The 24,914-nt window shown below is 39.7% G+C and overlaps 1 protein-coding gene across 1 annotated transcript in view; it reads right to left on the bottom strand.

Annotated features, from left to right (window-relative positions):
* The window catches only part of THSD7B (thrombospondin type 1 domain containing 7B), a 243,286-nt gene that overhangs the window by 49,649 nt on the left and 168,723 nt on the right, over positions 1 to 24,914 (bottom strand). The gene's annotated exons all lie outside the window — the stretch shown is intronic.

Below are 24,914 nucleotides of genomic sequence, written 5' to 3'. Positions count from 1 at the left end.
GGCATTGATTGATTAGCTAGGAAGACTTCCTTTATAGTCAGCCTCTATCTCCACTCTTCATTCCAGCCCATGACCATTATACCCCTGGGCACCACGTTCTGTAACCAGTGTCTGTCTTTGACATTTACAGCCTTTATGTGACTGCTAGGAACCCCCACAGACACTGCTCAGCCCCAGATGCCTTTTCACACCAGTATTTGTCTCTTCCCCTGCCCCCAGCAGTGGGGTGACACAGCTGTGTTACCTGCAGCCCAAACTCCTCTTCAGAAGCAGCCTGGGCAGCACAGAGGGGTTGGATGCCCCAGCCCACACAAGCCCTAGAAATCTTTAGCTTAAGCACACATGGGTTGAATCCAGACTTTGATGGAAAAGGGGAACACACCATTCAAACACCACACAGCTTGCTCTCCCCTGGCTCCTTGGCCCATTTACTGTGCTCTTCCCAGGCATTAAAAGGGAAGAAAAGCTCTCTATGTTTATTACGCAATTCAGTTTTTCATCAGCATATTTAACTTGTTTACACTGAACTCTGCTGCCTGAGCAAAGATCCATTGAGAGGAGTCTTAGGGGATTACGTTCAGTATTTTCTCTTAATTAGGCCGTGCTGGCTCTTAAGATGCTCTGTGCTGCTTTTATCTGCATCCTCCCACAAACTGGAACTGTATATCTCAGTATTGCATAAATGTTTTTACTCTTCTCTGAGATAAACCTAAGGAGGTTAGACTGGTCAGCTTCTCTCAGGTTCTTGCCGATTATTACCCATGACCTCACTGCCCTCCTGTACATGTCCCTTATCTCCCTCCAACACTTCCTGCTTTTGAATGCTTCTGATTATGTGATAGAGCCTGAAAAATGGCCAGGGGCTCCCTCTGTGATTTGCTCTTTCAGAAAATGGTCTCATTTGCTCACTCTTGCCTTCAACTGTTCCTTTTTCAATAGATCATTTGGGACAATAATCTGAAAGCATTTATTTCAATTGGGCTGGTTTCCCAAAATCATTTGGTCTGCCAACTATTGAGATTCACCACAGCACTGGATTTCAGACACCTGGGGGCAAGGCAATGTCCAAAATTTCCTAGAAGTCATGAGAAATCCAAGGACTAACCTCTACTGCCTGACCTAGCTCTCCTCAGGCTGCAGCACATTTTTCTGCAGAGATTGTGGCTATTTAATATGAGCATCAAGAACAGTGTGAGGCTATAAGTCAGCTCAGAATCTTTAATCATACTTTCAGACCAAGCACTGGGAATCTAAGTGTCAATGGGACTTCACCCTGCAGACACTTTTAAGCTCAAAACACCATCATCCTGCCTGGGCTCTCACATCAGGCAGGTCAGCTGGCTGATGGGTATTTTAGTCATATTAAATCTTTATTTAAAACATTCAGCCTAGTAAATGTAGGGCATGGAAGTTCCTGCAGGAGAAGTAGGTTGGTTAGCTGGCCCTCAGTTCTGTGGGAGGTAATTTCTGAGAGCAGACATCATAATGCAAGGCAGGGAAATTATGGCTGTTTCAGGACAGCACAAGCCACTGGCAGAGCCTGCCAAGATCAGCTGGGGGAGATCCCAGCCTCTGGCACAGTGCAGTGGAGCTGTCAGGTACTGATTCATAACAGCAGGCAAGGACTGGGAGAGCTCAGTTTCCAATTCAGCCCAGGATCCCTGGGCATCAAGGGTTTTCCTGAATTATTTATTTGGTTCAACAGGTGATCTTTGGTCTTTAGATTATCTTATTCCACTCAGCCACCTCTCTAATGTATTTTTTTTTCATCTTCTGCCCAACTTTCCCTATGAAAATTAATTTTCTCTCTGCTTCCTTTGCTCAGCCATGTGCTGAATCCCGGATGACTGTCCTTTCTTAGAAGAATATATAATAGGTGTCCATTTTCCCAATGGCAACAACCAGTAAGTGCACAGCTTAGAATCACAAGTACTAGAGATAAAACATTCTTGAATAACGTCAATATAACTTTCCAACTACTTCAATAGCAGTATTAGTTCCAGTACGACAATATCTTATTTTCAAACAGTTATTTATAAGGCTTTCATCAAGTTACCTGGGATTTTTTTTCCTTTTTTTTTTTTTCCTTCTTCTTACTGTGCATAGCTCCTTTCTCCTTAATATTCAGTGTAAAACATCTTTGAAATCAGAGCTGAAAAACCTCCTGGCTAATTTGATGTTTCAAGTGTCAGTACAATTTCCAGAAAGTACAAGGATTACCAAGGTCAAAAGAATCATTGCAACTTACACCTCAATGTTCATTCAGAATGAGATCTGAGATACCCTTTGGGGACAAGATGTTCTAGCCCCAGTTTCAATAAATGTAGCTTTGAATTTGGGTGACCACTCAGGATTATGTGAGCTCCTGCTCCTAGTTTAAGTGAACACCACCACACCACTGGATGCCGTCCATTATTCTGCTCCTCGTTGTGGTTTACACGCCCTTTCCCACTCTGCCTGTGAACAGGAGCACACACACCACCAGCAACATCCCCAGGAGACCACAGCTCACAGCTGAAGGCTGGTGGGTCCATAAACCCTCTCCAGATACTCACACACAGCACATCATCAATACACTCTGAGTGTTCCAACTCCAGAGGCTGAAAGGGAGCAGTTCCAAAACTGGCACAAGGGCTAAAACCCACTTTTACCTCGATTTTCACCGCGGGAACTGAAGGAGCCAGTAATTACCAACTCATGTGAGGCATCATTTGTTTTGTAAGTGCTAACTTCTCATCCTGAGTGGGCTCCTGCCTGTGCAGCCGTCCAGGAGACAGCCGGTGGACGCGCCGCTAATTGGTCAGGCGCCAGAACGGAATGTGCTCCGTCAGTGCTTCCTTTATAAATCCATCAGCATGTCAGCCAGGAGCTAGCCCTCAGAGAGGAAAAGGAATGGGAAAGGCGTTTATGAGCTTGACAGGATTTTAGAGTAAAAGTTAAGGGAAGAGATGATGGTTTGGGGGAGACACACCAGAGGACAACTGACTGCTGCGGGTCCTGGACAATTATATTGGGGTCAGCCACCAGCGGGGCACCTGTCTGAGGTGCAGCGCTGCACTAATGGAAGGCACTCACTTTCCACACATCACTATGACATATTTGAACACAGAAGAAATTGGTTGAGCTGTATTTGGATGCTTCTGTGAGGATTTTTCTATTTCCTGCTGACTTTCTGTGAAAAATGAATTCAGACATATTAAACACTTACTACATTTGCAAAGTTTTTAAGTTGCCAATAAATGAGGGCTGTGTTTGGGTGTGTAAATTTTTCTGCTAGGTGTATCTCCCTGACAAAATACCAGAGGTTCAGTAATGCAAGAATACAAGAAAAAGAAGCAGCAGCTCTTATTAAAATTAGGCTATGTGGCCCATAAAGGCAGCACTGTGCTTCTTAAACAAATCAGAATTAAACAGCTCAAAAAAATGGTTTTGGCCACAGCCACAGACAAATCCTTAAAATAGTAATCTACACTTGAGGACACATCTTTAACAAGCAATAAACTTACACGAAAAGGTTTATGCATTTATGCAAAAAACTACATTACAGAAATCAAGCCAACTCTGCAAGAGAAGGAGCATGCCATCAAATTTATTTCCAAAATCAGTTTCATGCTAAGCTACAATCTCATTTACCTAAAAATAATGGAAGAGGAAAGGAAAAACCACCCAAAATTATTATTAAAATGAACAGAACATTTACCAGATGTTCAGGCTCTCCACCTACCCCTTATCCTTCTTGATGTCTGACACTTCTTTTCATTTTAGACGTGCATTAATAAGATCATGAATCACAACAATAAAACAGGTGGCATTAAAACCCTCAATTTAGGCTGCTAGTTAAGGCATGTTATAGGCACTCACCTCCTTCCACTGACTGTGTAAGGATGACAGCCTCCCAGCTTAAAAGATTAATGGGAATACCTCTACAGTGTCTTTTTTTCCCCCAATTTTTCTTTAACCTCCAACTTATCCTACTCTAGAAGCTAAACCATTCCCATTACTCCTTTCCTTGTCACGTTAAGCGTTCCAGTCCCTACTTTAGCCAGTCCTACACATTCCTGCTGTCAGTGATGAGTTCAGTGAGATTATTGCTTCTATCAGAGCTGGAAGGTGCACAAAGAAACTCACATGACAGGCAAAATACTCAGCTACCTCCCCTTTCTCTACCTCATTCTTACCTGAAAAACACACAAAGCAAAGACAGAAGCTGCAAAACTGCCCTAGCATGGGTAATTCCTCACTTGTATAAACAATACTGCTGTCTGCCCTTTCCAACCCTTCCTTGGGGTATTCCTACAGGAATAAGGAGCCAGCCCTGTGCCAGTGGTAAACTGGGTGCTTTGTTTAACTACATATGACATTCCTGAATTCATCCTGAAAAAGTGGGAAATGCCACACCAAGTAACCGACGAGGGTAATCAATTGTCCATATTTAGCTTTATGGCAAATGAAGGAAGAAAGGGAGCAGAAAGAGGAACCAACAGCTGAAGAAACACACATGGAGAGGGAGAAAGTACCATGTACTTGTGGTACTTCAACACATGGACAGGACCAGTCAAGCCATCAATGAAAACAACAATGCAATAAAGAACTACTAACAATTTTTCAGGAAGAATGGCAAGATCACAGCAGCCTTTGCCAAATGACAAACAAAGAGAGGACATGGGGAAGAGGACACCATGGAAAGAACTCAACAAAACCAGCAGGGATATCACCTTAAAATGGCACATGGAAGAAGGTAAGGTCAGGCTTTAAGGAACTAGAGAGAGAAGGTTTTTCCACGCTCTGAAGCAGTGTTGGACATCGCCCAAGGTGCACAGGGACAGGGGCATCAAGTGGGTGGCTGAGGCTGCCACGGGAGGCAGCACAACCCCACAGTGCATCCAGAGACACATCCAGAGACACTCCCTGCAGGGAGACAGAGGCCAGGACGAGCTCAGTGGACTGGTGCAGAGCTTGTGGGGCTGTGTGGGAACGCTGTGATTCCTGCAAGACATGGTAGTACATAAAATATTCCCTCAGACAAACTGGCAGCCCCAGCAGTGCTCCCAGGCTCCAGATGCTGAGGTGCTGCTCTGAGCCTTGTGAGGATCCTGCACAGGCACTGGGGGATTCTTCTTTTCAAGGGAAGGTTTGAGTTCACACTTCTTCCACTCTTAACAAGGTTTACAAAGCCACAGAACAGAACCCAAAGCAGTATAATTACAAACTGGGTGAGGCAAAAATGAACTGCTGCATGCAAGATAGCACCTCTGAGGCAGGAGAGGGAAATGTATGCAAATAATTCTTGCTTCTTCCAAGGATCAGCCAGATTGGCAGAGTTGGAGCCTGTTCTTATTCTTATTGGGGGTTTTTTTGCAATTCTATTAGAAAATCACTCCTGACTTCCAGTGGTGTGAGATATTGCAGAATCAGACCTAAACCACGTTAATGTCATGAGAATAATGATTACAAATCTTGGAGGCACTTTGTATGCTATACAGGTACTTCTCAGATTACAGCCACCCTGAATCTGAATTTGTTTTCTGATTGAGATGCTTTTACTTGCACTTCCTGCTACATATTCCACTATATTTTTACTGCAATATTTCAGTAACTCCTTTTAACAAATTATCTTTTTTTTGTTTTGTTTTTTAATTTATGGAAGACTTCTTTTTTAATTAAAGTTCTTAAAACTTGCTGCCAAGGACTTCGAAATTCAAGAATTTGATTTAAGCTACCAGAAAAAGGCATTCATGATCACATTGGGATCCTGGTTTCTTCTTTTCAACACCAAAGCACAGCTATATCTCTGTAATAGTTATGCTGAGTATTAAAGGGAGCGATTATTACGGGACATTTTAACTATCTGAACATTAAAAACCTAAAAGCACTAATCATAATTCTTTTGCCATATTAAAACATCATGAGTAAAGCAGGAGCTGCACTAAAGCAATAGTCATTAATCAGTATTTAAAATAAGCCTGCTGCCAAATTATCTCTTAGGCTTAATTTCCTTGAGCAGTATCATCCCACAGAGAGAAGCCTGGAGTATAAACTGTCATATTACTGTTCTTCATGACACTAGGCCACCACTGGCAATTGCTCACCTGTATTAGCTGGCCCCCATGACACTGGCAGAACCTTACAGAAGTGCAAATGTCACGTTAAATACCCATCTGCCATCTGAGGCAGCCCATGGCTGCTCAATAACAGAGGTAAAATTGAATGAGTTATTCTGCCCCAACTCTGCAGCTGAAAGATTTTCAGGCTGAAAATCTGAATTTGGTGGCAGCAGCAGAGCTGGATCCAAGGGAAGGCACAGAGGACTGACAGAGCCAGCCAGAGCTCTGGGAGGCAAGGCTGAGAGGAGGGGAACAATTGTATTTTAGAGGCTGCTGAAGGAAGGGACCATCCATTCTTCAGGCACCAGGGAATGCCAGCTCTGGCATCTTGCAGGAACTGTCCTGTGTGACCTTTATGCAACATCAGCTTTGTCCCCCATGCCCAGGCAGCTGGTCCCTGCTCCCACAGGCACGGGGAAAGTCCCAGAGACTGGGGAACAACCCCTCACCTATGTCTGCAGCTTGCCCATCAGTCTCACATTCCCACTTTTGTCCACACACCATACCAATGAATAACCTGGTGAGAAAACACTTAATAAAACATAATTAATCTAACCATTCAAATGAAAAAAGCTTCTCTGAGACTTAGAGAGTGCAGTGTTATAAGGCAAAGCATATGGTCATGACACAGGTCTGTGCCAGGCTGGGCCAAACTTCCTGAAGTTATGAGCTAAGTGCCAGTAGCAAAATTTCCGACCTGCTGGTGATGATGAACTTCTCCCCTCCCTGCTCCTCCTAGCTGCAAACATTCCCTGTGGAGGTACTTCCATCTGCAAAGGTAAAAGCCTTGCATCCCTGCCTGCTGGAGAACACTCCAGAGTGGTAGTACCACCTGCAGGCACAAAGTGCCAGCCAAAACTGCCCTCCCAGGGCGAGCAGACAGGCAAGAGCACGTGCCCTACTCACCACCCAGATGTAGAGCTGCTGCCAGAGCACCTCACTGGTGATTTGTGTTTGCAAGGTGTTAAAAGCCTCAGCTTCAAACAGGGAACAAAAAAAGCTGGTCTCTAATGCAAAGATGTTACATCCCATTTTATATATACTGCACCAAGGAATAACTGTATAGAGAGCAGGAGTTAGCTGTCTCTTTGCTATGCCTTTCATAAGTTTGCTCCTTCCACTTATCCACCTTTTTATTGGGCACAGGGGAGCTATCCCTCAGCTTGCCTGCTCTTCTTTCTCCCTCCCTTGTCCACAGCTAATTTTATCTCCCCCATGGCTTCAACTTTCATTTTCAACCAGCACTTAGGCTGTCATAGCTGAAGTGTTCCTCTCCAGTCAACACATTATTTTAGCTCATCTCTCTCTCACTTCAGTTGTCCCCACTTCGCTCCATCAACGACACCACTGAGGAGCACTCATGGCTGAACTTCTGTTATACCTTTCTTTATGCCACCCTCCTGGAATATTTAACTGGAATTAATATGAAATATCATTTCTTTCCCCAGCTCTCAGTACTTTCTCGAAATCCATTCCTGCTGCAAGCCTTACCTCTCCCTCCCAAAACCACTCAGACACAACAAACTCTTGGTAATACTGGCTGCTACTTACTGTACTTTTTCTTTCAAAAAACAACTTGGTAAAAATAGCATCATCCCATTGTGTCTGCTATTAACCTGAATGACCAAACAATCTCTGCACTACCACCCTTTTCACTGCTCTTTGATCCTTTCCCATTGTTTTGTGGTTTATTATGGTTTTTTACATTTGGTTTAATACTGATAGGGTTTCCCACTTTTGGGAAAGAAATCTGCCTTCTATGTGCATACAGCAACTACATCAGTGAAGACATTACCATAAAAGTGATAAGAAATAATGCTAAGAGCTAGTTCTACTTTAATCAATTTATCCCACTGTGCCTTCCAGTAGTCAAAATGAAGATATGTCCATGGGACCTGGCAAAGAATCAAATTTACATACCACAATAAGACATGAAATAGTTACAACTGCAATTGCTTTAGGATAATTCAGCCTATTATCCCCTTCTGTGTTATGGTGAAGTGCCTGGGCTGTGGGTAAGAGCTGATGCACATTAATAAAAAGTGGATTTTATGTTACTAACAGAAGAATGCTTCACTAATTTTGAAGTCACGAAGAATAAAAGGACTTTCAAATTAAAAGAAAAAAAAAGGAAGGCAGTTGTCCAGGGAATCTGGATATTTGTACTGGGACCAAAACAATGCTACTTTTAATAAAGTTGCCATCATTGCAGATCATATAAACAGCCCCTTTTTAGCCCAAAGCACCAGACAAACAATGAGCCCAACCTGGCAGTCATTACTTAGGCTTCATGCTCATTAGTTTTTTATCTAAACCATTCTGAGCTGATCAGATTTTCTCATGTGCTGTTTGGGTAAGGATCTGAGTGCATTTTATCAGGGTATATCCATTAGCTTTGCAAAACAGTTTAATGTTTCTCTAACAGTCAATATAAACAACACTTCAATACACAGGATCTCTCTCCTAAAGGAGAGAATATTCCTTTGAAAATGGCTTTTACCAGCTGATTAAAGAAGAAATAAGTCCAACAAAGCACCTTTAAAGTAAGGAATAAAAGAAGTGTAACTCTTAGGTTGCACGTAGATGATTTAGAAAGCACTTTCATAATCATGGTCTCTCCTATTTCAAACTTGTTATCCAATCTGGAGCACCCACTTCAGGAATGCCACAGCTATTTAGCAGTGAAGCCCTGCCTGGGTGTAGCTAGAATTTAATGTATGAGTGTCTTTACTGAAACCCATCACTCTACCAAGCGACTGGGCTGCCTAATGACAGTCTGGGGTAGAAGACCAGAGGTGAAATGAATATGCAGCATTCCAGCTACAGATATTTTGTCATATAAGTGTATTTGGGACAGACAGAAAGATGAGACAAGACAGAACAGAGACACCTCCACTTACAGTGTCCATTTTGTCCTACTCTGACACCACATATTCCCAAATGAGTCCATCAAGGCTGACCTTTCAACATTCTACAGCCTGGGGATTAAGTGGGAAAAAATGACAGTGATATTTTTTAACAGGAAAAAAGTTATTTTCCCTAGATTTACAGTATTGAGAACTGAAAGACCTTTCTGAAAACTGTTCATGAGGATTTGTCTTTATTATCTTTGAATTCAATACCATCCTCAAAGGTGAATGTTCCCAGCAAACAGGACAAACCAATGACTGAAAGTTCTTCTTGAACTTTTCTACACTCTCTCTTATAAATGTATATATATTTATATTTGCTTGCTGTATTCAGTAATTGTATCCAGGCCACTAACACGTGCAGTTAATTTTTCCACAGCACCTCTCAGAACATTTTTCTCATCATTAATTTTCTCAGTGACCTGCTGGCCAACATCATACATTCCTATTTATTTTTCATGTGGACAAATATTCACAGATAACATTTAATTACAAGCTGAAAAATATCAATCACTCATTAAACATCTCTGCATTTCCCATGTGGAAATTGCAGTTGAATACTCAATCTTGTGTTTAAGGCTGAAGAGTGGCAAGATTGAGCACAGAATCAGTGAATGCGTAACCAAATGCTTGACTGAAGGGCAGTACCAGAGGAGGAAGGCAATTTCAGCTTCTGCAAAGCCATGCAACAAAACCAAAGTGCTCTATTGATTTCTGCACATGTCAACAGGATTTAAGTCATCTCAGTATCTTACATGGATATTTCCTTCCAACTGACCCCTGGAAGTTCTTACTGAATTCGTGCCATAAGGGAGCGTTTAGGCCAATCAAAAGAAGTACACAGTGTTTGTTCAACTTTGCTCATAATTTCATTTTTTCTCCAGTATCTTCTCTGTGTCTATCTGTGGATATACTAATACATACATATTATAAGTCAAAATTCATACTAAAATACTTCTTTAGTTGTTCTACTGGAAAATCTAAACTCTTCCCAGAACGTTACAATTCACGCAGCAGGAAGCAAATACAAATGTTTGTGTTTCCTGCTGAGAAGCAGCACAGTGCAGCTCTGTAAGGCTCCAAATAAAGATGATATGTAGCCACCTCAAGTTTCTCCTTACAGACATATAAATCAGAAGGGACTTACCTGATGTCATGTAGATTCACCAGAGTGAGAGGCAAATGAGACTCAGTGAATTAAATTATTGAAGAAGTTTATCAAAACCAGGCTGAAATTGTCACGGGACCAGAAGGTAACACTGGGACGGTTTCACTGTGATAATACTGTTGAGCAACACACCACAGACCTCCAAAGAGAGATTTTCATATGAAAAGAGTGTTATTGGACCACTATTTAAAAAAAGAGACTTCTCATTTATTGCAGAACAAATGCTGCTAATAAAAATACTAGAATCAGATATTCCCAAAAGCAGTCACTGACAATTTCATTCAGCCACTGAAACAAGGTGCTATTTCAGATTTTTTTTCCTCCTAGGGAAGAGGAATGAAAGAGCTGGTTATAAAAGTAAATTTGAAGCACGTGATTATATGACAATTCCAAATTAAAGTATTCACCAACATTCACAGAACCCTTAGAAAAGACAGGCTGGCATTTTCAGCTCTTGGCTTCAAAAGGGCAACTTGTGCACAGTGAGGGATCCAGCTGGGAAGTCACTGATCGTGAGGCTGGAAGATCTGCCAGGGGAAGGAGACTGGAAGTTTTCAGTCAGAGAAGTTGGTACTTGCAGGGATCCACATCTCAGTCAGAAATAAAAACTCACAGGCAGCATGCCCAGAGCTCTCTGGTTGAGGAGATCAGAACAAGTCCTTCAGGGATGAGGGAGAGGAGGTGAAGAAAGCACCAAAGGGAAGCCCATCCTTAGGGGTTGGAAATGGCAGAGGAGGAGAGCAGAGGAGGCAGCGAGGGGCAGCTGCCACAGGCCAGACAAGGGAGCTGCTCTGAAGTTATTAAAAGAAGTGATGAAAAGTGACAAATGCTACATGAAGAGATAATCTGCACAGGAGCAGAGCTACTACACTGGAGTACAGACCAAAGGCAGCAGGTAACACCAAATTACATGAATACATGCTTCAATTCTCATTGATGTCAATGATGATAATCAAACAGAAAGTATCAAGGTTGAGATGAGCACAAAGCTCAAGGGGAAAAAAAGTCCAGAAATTAAGTAATTTCCATTCAAACTAGTGAATGAACTGGAATACTAAATTTCACGTGGGATAGCAAGTTTTATAAATCTAACAAGACACAAACAATATCATACAATCAGAAATAATAAATGTCACATCTATATTTAATAAGGAAAAAAAGTTATCAGAGCAACTAAAAGCTCTTTCTTCTATGCTTAGCAGCAGCAAAACCTTAGAACAGTTATTAAAGAAAGAATAATCCAAGCCAGTGAATTTAAAAGAATTTGGAGGGGGGAATACCACATGGATTTAATACAAGTAAGGCACACTGATCTGACATCTTTCTCAGAGAAAAAAACCTCTCAGTTTCCAGAGAAAGGAAATTAAATTGATCTTGGCAGTCTGATTTTTGGGAAAGCTTTAATGTTGTGTCACCTGGGAAGTTTTTAGTTAAATTGAAGAAGATAGGGGATTAGTACAGAAATTTTAAATTGGCCTGAAATGGCTAGAGGTAGGACAGCAACAGCAGCATGAAATGGGGAACGTCAGGCTGGAGGGAAGTTATTAGCATCACTGCAGAGGGAATGCTCTGCCAGCCAGCCTTGGATAATATTTCACCAATTATACTGGCACACAAATAGCCATGGCCCTGTTAAAATTTTACTGAAGAGAGAAGCTAAATGACATTTTTCTACAAGAGGAGTGGGACAGTGTGGAGCAAGATCCACATGGAGCTGGACAGGAGTGTGGGAGAGAGGCTGCAGTTCAGGAGAACAGAGCGTGGATCACATATTGGAGACTAAAAACACCCCAAAAATCAGCCTTGGGAAACTACAGGGGGGAATCACAAGATGAAACATTATGTGATGTGGCTGTGAAATAAACCAGACAAAATTGCAGTTGAGGAAGGTTTTAGCTTAGAATTTCTCCAGAAAGTGGAATGCAATTACCAGTGTTTTACAAAGCCTTGCTAAGACCCTCTCTGGTGTGGTGTGTACAAATCTGGACACTTAATCTCCCAAATTCCAACACAAAGAAATGCAGAAGAAAAACAACACAACAATTTTGAGAATGAAGTTCACATTTTGCAAGGAGTGGCTAAAAGGTTTCAATATGTCTAGAGACAGGAAGCTGCAAGGGATCTCTCTCTTATCATTAGAGAATAGAGATGGTTTTTTGCTATAAAGAAAATACCAGACAGCAGAGCTTTTAGCACTAATGGAAACTTCAGCAAAGATGAGACAGAAGAAAATACCCATCCTCCCAGCCTGGGAATGATTTTCAACAGGAGAGGATGGGCCAGGCTTTCAGGAGTAATGCAGACCGTCTGTCCAACGCCAAGGCAAAACTTAATAATGTTTTCAACTGGAAAATGCAGTTGCTTGCAGCTTCTGTGACTGTGGTAAGTCCTGTGTCCTGTGAAAACACCACAAGTGTTTCATGTGTGAACCTGGAGCAGGCAGCGTGACACCGCTCCTCTCCCTTGGCTGATCAGACATTAATTTTCCTGCAAACCTTCAATTACAGAAGTGAACCAATAGACAATTATCCTAATGAAACCTCGAATTAAAGGCAAATTAAATTCAAGACCACTGAGAAAGTGATCTTTGATTGCAAGTAGGTAATGAATTGGGTTTTGTCTAGCAGCTCTTAATAGGTTTTCGTTAGTTCTGGGGTATCAAAGAAAAGATAAATTGGCTTAAGCAACGACTAATGTAAAGCTACTAAGAGAAACACTTATTTTTTACAGTTTGTTACAAAATATAATTTTAAAAACCCACATTGAACCAACATGTTTGCTTTTAGTAATCGCCTTTAGATTAAAAATGTTTCTTTTCTTTCCAATCCATGCTGCTTGCAACAGCTTCAATTTTGGAACCGAGCAAGGCTGTGTGGAATCAACACAGAAGTGGCCCCATTTTGGTTTCTATACAAGCCATTAGGACTTTTAATCAATTGAATTTAATGGAAATAGGAAAAGGCCTATTATTTAAGGGAAGAATTTACCTCCCAGCAAATTAGGAAGGATGTGTTAAGTTCCATTATTTAGTTACCCTTATACACATCAAACATAATAGTAGCAGTTTCATATAGTAAAATTGAAAAGGGGGAGTCTTCCTTAAACAAAATCTATTTATACACTGCAAGTAACACAATATAAGTAAAAAGAACTGAAAATAAATAAGTCTTTTCCCCCCAAAGCATAATGGAGGGAAAGAACTCCTAACAGCAGGAATTTAAACTAAGGAAACAGAAAGCACACACCTCTGACAATACTTTTATTTTACTTTAAATAGAATTACATTCTCTCAGGTTATTCTGGCCTCACCTGGCTCTGCTGTAATCAGTTTCTGGGAAGAGTACTCCCTTCCCTTGGATGCTTGCAGTACAATCCTGAGAGCATCTCATATTTGTGTGACTCTGAGACATGCTGCAAACATTTGGTTTTTTCCCATTTTTCCCATTTCCCACATGAACCCTTTAAAAAAAAAAATAAATGTTCCTCATTTCACCATTTAAATGATACTCCAACAGTGTTCCAAATACTATTGGACATATTTCAGGGAAGCATGTGGAGACTGATTGTTTCTTTCATTATTAACTCTAATGATAAACGTTAGTTCATGCCAAAAAAATTATCTTTTGGTTGTTTAAATCAAATGTCATCTGTTGCCCATTCTGCAGATGGGATCACAATCCAGAAAAAACATGAAAATTCCTGATATGTGAAATGTTTGACTATTCTACAGGGAGGCCACGTTTTAGGGCTTTACATCTAACTTGGATCCAAGGTCTCACCTTCACTGAATAGATCAGAAAAAGGGAAATATTGTTTAAATTAATACTGCCTTATAAAAAAAATGCTGAGTCAATTCCAGGTGTCTTAAAAGTTAATTGGAATTTGCCTTTATTTAATTAAATGATGAGAGTTGGGCCAGACACATTTGGTTGGAACAGCGCAGTAGTTAGAAAAACACTGGGTGGAAAACAGGACATAAAGCTGGTGTTTGCATCTGCTGCCACACCAAATGCCAGGGATTTCTGGGAATGTTCCAGGAGTGAGGAGCTGCCACAAAGTGCCAGCAGATCCAGCAGGCACAGGGAGCAGCTGGAGCACACGTCCCACCACCCACCAAGAGCTGATCACTGGTTTGGGCACACACAGGGAGTACAAATGGAGGTGGAAAATGAGCTGTGCAGAGCCTGGATCCACACCCAAACTTCTCACAGCTGATTTTCAAGCCCAGCCTTTTGGTACAGGATGCTGTAGGAAGAAATGCTGCCCAATGCTGCTCTGAATGGAGAGGAAGTAACTCCCTTAACTCCCTGGCAGTTCCTTCATTAGGAACTCAAAGAAAATTGTCTCATCCTCAGTTTTAAACCAATGCCTGTCAGGCACTGATTATTCTTGGGATTTAATCACAAATTAATTTTCATTCAGGTGTAGAGAAATCAGGCACATGAAATCAGCATCACTAGAGTAAAAGAGATCTGCCTAGAATAAATGTTTTACTCCAAAACAAATAAATCTTTTAGTGTTATCAGAAGGACTTCAGAAATCATCTGTGTTCCCTTCCCTTGCCAAGCTCGCAGGTACCCTGATACGCTACATTATTATGACAGGGTGAAAACACAGAAGTAAGGTAAAAAAGATATTTAATCTAACTCTAGCTGGGATTAATTTCTGAGGTTAGCATGCAGATATGACCCAAATACAACTTGTACTTTGAATTTGCTGTGTGATAAGTAACTAGGCTGAAATGTTGCTGTTTGCATACAACTCCTGTGAGGATCTTATTATGCAAAAGCCAAGACGTGAGAATGCTGATGAAAATCTGCGAGTCATTTATCAAACACTGACCTGAAATGAATACTAAGAAAAACCTCTTTTATATGCAAATGTTTAATCCAACTGAGTTTAATCATGACTTTCCTTTCTCAGGCCCAATGAGTAGTGCATGTTCTGTGCACTGTAAGATACAATCTTACACATCTCACTCTCAAAAAAAGCCTGTTGTTTTGTCAATGGTTGCTCTGGGAACATGCAGAATAGAAAATTAATCTTTCCTCACTGTTTTACTCACCTGTGAGACTCTCCATAAAGCCTGTTTTGTCTGCCCACCTGCTGATCACTGGAGTAGTATCTCTTTTGAAAGGACCAAGTACTTCTATTTTCTCAACAAGACAAACTCAAAGCATAATTGATTTCTCCAATGGATTTTCTAGTGAATATCTGTTGCTACTCCAGTTGCTCAAGTACTCACTGGTTTGTGTTCCAACAAACTCACGTCTTTTTATTTATTGCCTGACTTCACAACCAAGCTACAAACTGGGGAAAAGCAACATGAAAAAAAAAAACCATTGGTGACCCCAGAATCTGAAATGCTGGCTACAAAATGGCAGAAAGAAAAATCTATATTCCACAGGGCCACTTGAGAGTACACAGAATTGAAATTAAAGAAACAGACTGGCTTTATTTTAAGGAATGTTGAAAATCTGCACATTGATAAAGAGCCATATGATGGATGTAGTGACCACTAAGCATTCCCAATAAAATCAAAGCCAGCTGAGGGAATGTCCAACCACTGCAGGTGCACGACCTGGAAGCATGGACTGAGGAGCAAAGAGCTTCTAATATAGAAGGAAAAATGTCAGCTCCGTGTATTAAATAGAACACTGAATAACAGCATCAACACACAGACACTAATTCTTTTCACCAGTTAAACAGATATACAATAAGACACTACAAAAGTAGCATATGACTAGATCTTCATTCCTATTCAAAGTCTTGCTTAGAAGAGGCTGCTAAACCTTTTCCACCTTATTCTTTTTGCTCAGACACCTTGGAACAAGAATGAAGTCTCTTTATGCCTGGCAGTTAATTAGAAACTTCATGAACCTCATAATGACACTTAGAGAAGGAAAAATTCTCACTTTTACTTAGTGAAGTAATAATTTAAAATTCAAAGTAATAATTTAAATCTAACTTATAAGAGCATAAAGGACATTTAAACTTAACAGATATTGGAGTTTGAATGGAGACTGACCAGCAAAGCTGACAGATATTATTTGGTTTGGCATTTCTAATGGCCAAAGTTCATGCTAACTTATATTTGTCCAGTTCTCAAAGTCCTACAGAATAGCCTGGATAAAAATCTTCCTGACTACCCAAAAGATGTCTATAGTTTATACCTAATGTGATATATGACTTTTTCTACCTGATTTTATAGCAAACAACTTTAATGATTTTTATTAATTATTCTAAAATATTATTTCAAAGAAAAGGGTTTAAAAAAAACAAATTGAGGAACAAATTTTTTGTTTAAGAAACAATGAAGCTCGTTCAGTGACACCACTGTAATTACACATGAAGTTATGTAGGAAAAAACTTGAAAGTAAGGTTAAGAGCAGTTGAGAGTTTGATAACAACTCACAAGGAGGAGAGGGGGGCTCCTGGAAGGACCCCACTGGTCTCAAAGAGCTGGGACTGGCAGCTGGGACTGAGGGAAGGCTCTTCCCATCCATCCCACCAGAAGCCACACGGATCACAAGTGAAACCAGAGCCAAGCTGAGTTAACCAACAGAGGTCAGCTGCCTCACAGCTAAAGGGAGCCCTTATTCCTGCCAAAACCTGTGCCATAGTGCAATCCAAGCTGACCTCAAAACCTTCTACCTGAAAACTGTAATGTCATGATTAGACAAAGCTTTGCTAGAGAACTAGCATGTCTTTTCAAATAATAAAGATATTTGAGAAAGAGGGAGACAAACCTACTGAAGTTTAAAGCAGATGAGTGGTCTTCCTCAAGCCAACCATCCCTGCCATCACTACAAAAATTGAATTTTGCATAGTATTTTTATTCTTAAATAGAAATTCATATAGGGAAAAAAAGGGTCTGTTTTTAAATAGTATGCTGGTTATAACTTTAATTATGGAAAAAACACAGCAGCAATCTACCAACAAAAAAAAAAATCCCCAACAACCAAACTAAAACAAAACACTAAAACTTTTGTTTTGACAACATGTGGTCCAGCACTAGAACCAAATTAATCCTCCATTAAAATCTACATAACCATTTTAAGCCTGCTTTTTAAATTATTAATGTGTAGCTAACATCTGTTCATTGTGAAATCACACATGAGTTGCATCCCTTTTAAAATTAATCTGTAACTCTAAAAAACATGTAGACTACATTTGCCATCAAACTGTAATTGATGCTGGAGAAACTTTATTAAGTGCACTAATATTTAATTATCTTTGGCTCTGAGTCTGAACTCCAAAGTCAATCTGGCATCACTATGGGCTACACCTATTAGTGAATCCAAGGGCTCACAAAATGTTCTCCTTCATAAAAGGATCCAAGTTTCCTGGTTGTTACAATATGGAAAACAGCTGACTCAAAAATAATATAAATTATAGACGGATTAAAAGCCTTCATAACTTTTAATTAAGCAATAAATCACAACAAACTGCACAGGACTGCTGATTTATGCAATCCTCCAGTGAGAAGCAGTAAATAAAATTAGAATGGACAGAATATACATCTTATTGGAGAAGAAGAATCTATCCTTTGGCATTTCATTCATACACAAAAATCTGCTCACCTTTGGTTTTTCTAGTCTTGGCTATATCCTGCAACACACTTATTTATAACTCAAAAATGTGTCATGACTTATAGATAATGAGGAAGGATTAGCTGAATTTGTGCAAACTCGTATTTACAACTCTCTTCCTGGTAGCTCTGCTAAAAGAAGGAGTTCAGGAGGCAGGGAGAGCCCCAGACTGCTGTACATGGGAGATGTCTCAAATTTTTCCTTTCCCTTCCCAAACCCACCTGAATGTGACTAAAGCATATTTCGACTTTGGTTAAAGAGTCCTTGCAAACAGGAGCCCTGACACAGGAGCTGTATTTGGCAACCACTCAGAGAGCTGTAATTGGGCCTTGAAATCCGAAATCTCTGAGTGGTTTATATTCCAGCTGGCAATCTGGTAATGCTGATCATCTTGATGCTGTCACTTAAAGAAAATGCAAAATTCATGTATTCAGCTTGTGGTTCAAGTGCACACATTTAGCTGACGGCAAACCCAGCAGAATCCTTCCGGGCATGTGAGGGGACATCAAGAGGAGGACAGAAGGTCATCTGCACTTTTATGCTCCTGTCTTGGAGGAAGAAACCAATTAAACAACATAAAAAGAAAATGAAGTCCGTTTCTGAATCTATCAATCAGCTACAGAGCATAAAACAAAGCAAACCCAACAAACCATTTGGTTATAATTTCTGAGCAATGGCCACAAGAAATGTCTGCAGCAGAAAAAATATTAATACTTGTTAAGTATTAATCAATGAGAACTGCTCTAGACAGAGCAACAGAGACAGAACAATATTAAATACTTTAAAAGAGGCAAGACCAAGGTTATTTTAATGACCATCATGCAAGAGGCACCTGAGAGTTCCTGGCTGCTCAGGAGCTCTGACAGATGAATTCACACAGCATACATCTTCATGTCTCTTCTCCCTCTCTGAGCAGTAACTTCATTTCCAATTATTCTTTCTTATTCATAAAGGAGAGTCAGAAAAATAGAAATTTTCTGCTCTGAATGCTCAGGATATATTCACAGCATGCAGGTGAGTCAGACCATGTTTAACAAACTCCTGCTCCTCCCAGGAATAAAGCCATCCACTGGAATGGGGTCAGCTTTATACTGGGGACACAGAGAATCTGCTAGATATTTATGACAAAATTCAGTCCTTCTGAAGACACTGCTGCCCACTAACAAAATAAAAGAAGTGACCAAAACCTTCATTAACAACCAATAGCCTCACACTGATTTCTGATGGTAATAGATGCTAAATCAGGCCAACACCAGCACCTCATTTACCAACTCAGCCCCACCTCAGCTCCTGCTGGATGCTCTGCACCGTGACTCAGATTTACACAGCAGCTGCCTACACTGGACAGATCCAGGCTGCCTCCTGCTCAACACACTCCTGTCCAACACCTTGCTGCATTCACACTTCAAAAAGTTTCAAAGTTTTTATGTGGCAGGTTCTCAGAACTATAAATTACTGTCACAAATTTCATGACTTAGCATAGAATCTATTACAAAAGAAATTTCCACATTTGTGTCTTGCGTTATAGCAAACCATTTTTTGCAATCAACGAGAGCATATTTTGGAAATTAATTTTTGAAAGGAGTTATGAAAGCGAGCAAAAAAAAAAGGAAAATGTGTCAAAATCTTCATTTAACTTGCCAAAAGTGTAATTTACTCTCTCTCAAGTAATTTACTCTCTCTGAAGACTAAATCATGTGTGATAAAATGCAAGATGACAAACAACTGTTTCTCACATCTTTTACCATATGAAAAGGTGAAGATGGACTAATATTTTTTGTTCTAAATATTCTTAGATTTTGTTCTAATTAGAACAGAAGCCAGGTCCTCACTTTCACTGCTATGCAGCATCTTCCCATCCTTAACAACTGCAAACCTAAAGCTGAGAACAAATTACAAAACTATGTAGAAATAGAAATGAAAAAACTTCCTATAAGGAGGAAGGAGAAAAAAAAAAAAAACAAACCAAGATTAAAACTGCTGCCAAGGAATAACCAAAGCATCAATCCTTGTTCTCCTGATCCTAAGACAAAGACAAGCAAGAGTAAGTTCAGTCTCAGTGTTAGATGCTGTCACGCTGATTTATGGCACATGCTGTTTGCAGGTCCTCCAACATGACATATTGTCCACGAGAGATTCAGCACAAACCACACTCCTTTCCTTAAAAAAAAAAAAAAAAGCACTTCCTAAACCAATTGAACTTCAGTTCCTTAGGATAAATGCTAATACTTTCTTCACTGGGCCACCCAGCTTTCTATGGCTGATTTCCCATTTAATTCCATCTCCCCTGAAAGAAATCAACGGGACAGAGCACTTTAATTCTTCTCTTTCCCTATACTTTGCAAAAAGCTGTCACACTGAACAATAAATATTCCTTTCAACAACAAACATGGGAACTCTAGTTGAATCAGAAATAATTATATTCCATTCCTAGTTCCAGAGATGCAAACATAAATTTCAATTCAACAAAACGTTCATGCTTTGGTATATATCTCATTAAAGAATTGGTAGGGGCTGTAGTAGGCAGAAAAAAAATGTAGTTTAATTAATTAGCACAAGGCTTCTAATTCTTTGAATTTGAAAGTAATGCCAGGAAGGAGATTGACACTGTAACATATTTAACTTCACAAAGTGCAAATGTTCTCTCACAATTACAGAAAGCAGCATTACACCATACATCAAGTTTCTTTTTTATTAAAGGGAAGTTTAAAGAAGCAATCTAGAAGAAAAAAAAAAAAAAAAAAAAGAAAAAAAAAAAAAAGCCAAGGGAAAAATACTTTAGAGGGAGTTGTTAAACAGCTCCATTCCTGAAGCTAAAGCTTTTTACGAGTGGCAATTGTGAAAATATGCTTATATGACTCTTTATTCAACAGAAAACCTGCAGGAGGAATGAAAATCAAGTGTGGATAGCTATTGAAGATAAATATAAAATTAATACATGCTGAGAATTAGAGTAGACACTACAGGGTTATTCTTCTGAAGGAGAACATGGGACTGGTTCAATTTCCCAAGGAAGTGAAGCAACACCCACCCACATGGAAACTCACTTCAGGCAGGTGAGATACTGCTCAGGCTGCTCAGATTTGGCTCCTACTTCTGCTCATTTAACAAACTAAATTGCAGTTTAGCACCAAAACTTCCAGTCACAGCAAGAAAAGTGTAAAGGGAAACAGGAGGTTCTTGCTATTTTTTGACACTGAAAATTCTCCCACATTAGTGCAGCAGGCAAAAAAACTTGTCATTTTTATGATACTGTAAAACTGAACTAGAATCAGAGGACAGATGCGTTTTATGCTGTAATTCATTCCTTTAAGGCAGAATGGGAGCAAATCAGATCTTCTGAAGGTAAAACTGAGATTAAGAATAGGATTTTTTTTTTCCCAGAAGTTAAGTTGCACTTGAAGCAAATGAGTGCTGATAGAGCCAGATAAAAATACAAGACAGATGATTTCCTGTATGGCACAGGAAGGGATCTGACACAGCTAATGGAATAAACTACTGGCACCTGAAATCCAGAGAGGAAGAGATTCTGAGAGCCTCAAAAAGTTCAGTGACTTCTCTGAAAATTAGAAATCTGTATTATAAAAGAAGTGATTTCAGCAGGAGCTATTTATAGTTAGTACATTAATAATGATATTCTTGAAGGACAATTCCTAATGCTGGAAGGAGAAGGTTATACATGCAATTCACCAGCCAGGGAGTAGATGGGAGCTAATTCAGTGACAGCAATGAAAGATGCTGGGTTCACACTTAGCTTTTAATACAAGAGTCTAAAAGTTTTGAAAATGCTGAAAATAACTGCTTTCTCTGAAGTTCAAGTGGACCTAAAGCAGCTACTTTCTATGAAAAAATTCCAGAAATTCATACATCTTTACACCTGAGAGATCTGGTCTGTAAGCTCACCACCACCCTCCTTTTTCCTTTCCTTAAACTCCTCTATGCAATTTCAGGAGCAGTACTTGCAGTTCTAATGTGCAAAGTGTCTGTATTTCTCATATTCTACAGTGAACACCAGAAAATGTCATTAAGAATAAAATATTCATTTTAATGAAAGCAGTAAGTTTACATTCTAAATACACTACATTTTTCTCCTGCTATGCCTGCCATTACAAATACTCCCAGTCCTTTAAAAACGTTTGCTTAAATATATACAGCATAAATAGAGGGGATAAACTACTTGCTATGATATTTGTCCTTTAGCAGTATTGGCTAAGGGAGAGAGGGGGAGGAAGGAGAAGGAGGGAAAACCTTGACAAGAATATGTATAAGAGCAATCAATAAAAAAATAATCCTTGGAATTCATGAGTCTTGAAAATAAGATGCATTTTCTCACAGTAATCCTAAAAACCTATAAAAGAATATTCAAGCAATAAACCCCCCTTAACTCATATTTAACCTTTCATCATGTAGAACTACATATTAAATAGCAACGGCATGCTGTGTAAGTGCATTCAGAGAAGAGCAGGGATAGAAAAATGTAAATGCTACACCTCTTTTAACATGCACAGCACAGCCAAGAACATCTGCCAGCTGACCCCCTAATCCAATCGGCTGTTCAGAAGCAATCACATCCTCAGATAAGAGCTGCACAGCCCCTACATGCAAAGCCCATTTTCTTTAAGAGATGGAGCAAAATGTAGTTAGCCAGCTCTTCAGCCATTTTCAAACAGAGGTAAAAAGCAAAAGTAATTCTGCATATTACATGGAGCTGTGTTAAAATACTGTCATCTTTTCCCCCAGATATTGTAATTTATCCTTTAATTTCACAGGGCAGCAACACAGACAGAGTTTAAGGCTAAAGGGACCACATCAAATCAAGTGATTTTATCAGAATACCATGAGCATTCAGCCCATGCAAATGTCTGGCACCTCTATTAGAAAATAGCCTGGAATAAAATCTTGAAGGGCTCAACCTTGTCCATCGCCTACAATGAGAAGAATAAATACAAAAAAGCTGAATTAATTCTCCCAACTCTGAGTTTACTTCTCACATCTCTTGCAAAAAGAGTGGGCTGCTTGAGAGGCTCTACAGGCAGATGAACACATCCAAAAGAATGGCTTCAAGATAGTCCAGAAGAGTCAAACTCTGTGTGGAATAAGGACCACAAACCCCATGGAATAACATGCAGTAATGGGACATGCCATTATTTCTGTATAAAATCAAATTTCTCCTAAAATATTCTATCCCTCATACACAAGCAAGCTGCACTACAGTGACTGGACAAATTCTTGGGGGACAGTCTTTTACAACACAGTTTATGTGACTCAAATAACCCTTATCTTCATAACAAATTTTTTTTGATCATGCAAATTGTCCCTCTGTCCAAAGCAGTAGCTTTACTAAATATCTGTATTGGCAGAGCTCCAGACATGGTGGGAAACAGTAAGAAAGAATTGCTAAAATAGTGTTTCAAGTAACACCATAGTTAGATTTATGTCAAATATCTGAAAAGCACTAGAGAAAAGGATATACATGGGTCTGCCAAAAAGCCTAGAGAGCACCCTGCCCAAAAAGAGGGTAAAATTATTATCTGCCTTAAGAAAAACACACAAACTGACTTGGGGATTTAATTATAAGACAGTGGAAAAGTGGAGAGTTCTCCAAAGTAATAGATTAAGCAATAGCAAGACCCAACTTCAGAAGCAATAATCAAAACCAAAATAATTAAAGATACTAGAGAAAATAAAATGCAAATCATAAGTGAAATCTGCTAGCACCTGGAGGAATTCATTATTTGTTCTAAGTTATCTAAAATCTTATCAAATGCATAAAACACAACACAGTAGCCACTGGAAAGTAAAACTCAGCACAATGGTGCTACACTGCTTTACTGCTATATAGTTTTATCCTATCTGATACCAAACAAAAGCCAGCATTTACTGCAGGTATTTAATCCAGATTACGCAAAATAATTAGGATGTCACATTTTTATATATAATGAATCTGCAGAGCTTTGCTCTAGGATTTAAAAGCTGCCCAGACCAGAGGGAACAGCAGCAGACAATCTGCCTGACAGTGGATTAATGATATGTGTCCAGCTTAGCTCAGCAGCAGTGCCATCAGCTCATTACTTCACCATCTGGGTAGGCAACTTGTGCATCCTGCAACGTGCCCAGGGACCTCAGTGTGTTAAATCTGGGCTGGAAGTCCAAGCCCAGTGGATGCAGAGCAAAACTCCTTCTGAAGCTAACAAAGTATTGAGAAGCATTCAGGAAGGCAATGAACAGACTCACAGGCAAAACAAGTGCATTTGTGTGCATGTCTAAGTGTACACATATACACTCTTTCCTTGTCAGCACGACAATTTCTTCTCACCTTAAAAGCTCTGAAATATACAGAATTGCACTCAATCCTTTAAATCTGAATTGGAAGAAGATAAACCATTTGTGTGCCAAATCAGTTAGAAATAACTTCTGGTTTATCCTAAAAAAAACTCACAAAGGAAGGAAAAAAGTTCTGAAAAGCAACCAACCAAAAGGACACCTTGAAAAACAAGAAGCCACAAACCTAAAGAAACAGCCCTGAATACAATTCTACATTATTTCTACTACAGCCTGCAACAGAAAGCCTCTAATGAATTCAGTGGGTTTTAGATCATGACATGTGCTCCTGGTAAAGAGGCAAAAAGCACCAACCACGTTTATATTAATACCAGCCGTGGCACTTTGCAAGCACTGTGCACCAATAAACTGTACAAAGACATAACTTCCAAGTTTGAACAATTTCTTTCCTTTAATATCCTCTGAAAGGCTTTTGAAACTGGCAACTCTAATGTGTGTGGGAATAAGCAACACATGATGGCAATAAGTTTGCTATTAATGGAAGGAGTCTGCTGTGTCTGTGGGTAACAAACCCCAGTATCTTTTCATTACAAAGGAGCTTATTGTTACCTTATCACTTACTGTGGGATTTCACTTTGCCTCTCTGGTGATCTGTCTGATCTATTAAGGAAAGCACTGAGCTATGGACAACATACACTTTATAGCAGTTTTATATTTCTGTAGTCCCTGTTGCTTCTGTTAGCCTACTTCCAATGAATTTCAAATAGAAATAAGGAAAAATAAGAAGGGGAAAAAAATCCAAGGAGTATTTACCAAATTTCTCACAGGAAAACAAAATTAACTGTGAGGAAAATGAGGC

Source organism: Onychostruthus taczanowskii, unplaced genomic scaffold, assembly GCF_017590055.1.
Source record: "Onychostruthus taczanowskii isolate IOZ18803 unplaced genomic scaffold, ASM1759005v1 scaffold10, whole genome shotgun sequence".
NCBI lineage: Eukaryota > Metazoa > Chordata > Aves > Passeriformes > Passeridae > Onychostruthus > Onychostruthus taczanowskii.
Note: the sequence above shows the minus strand (reverse complement) of the source record. Positions and strands in the feature narration are given on the sequence as shown.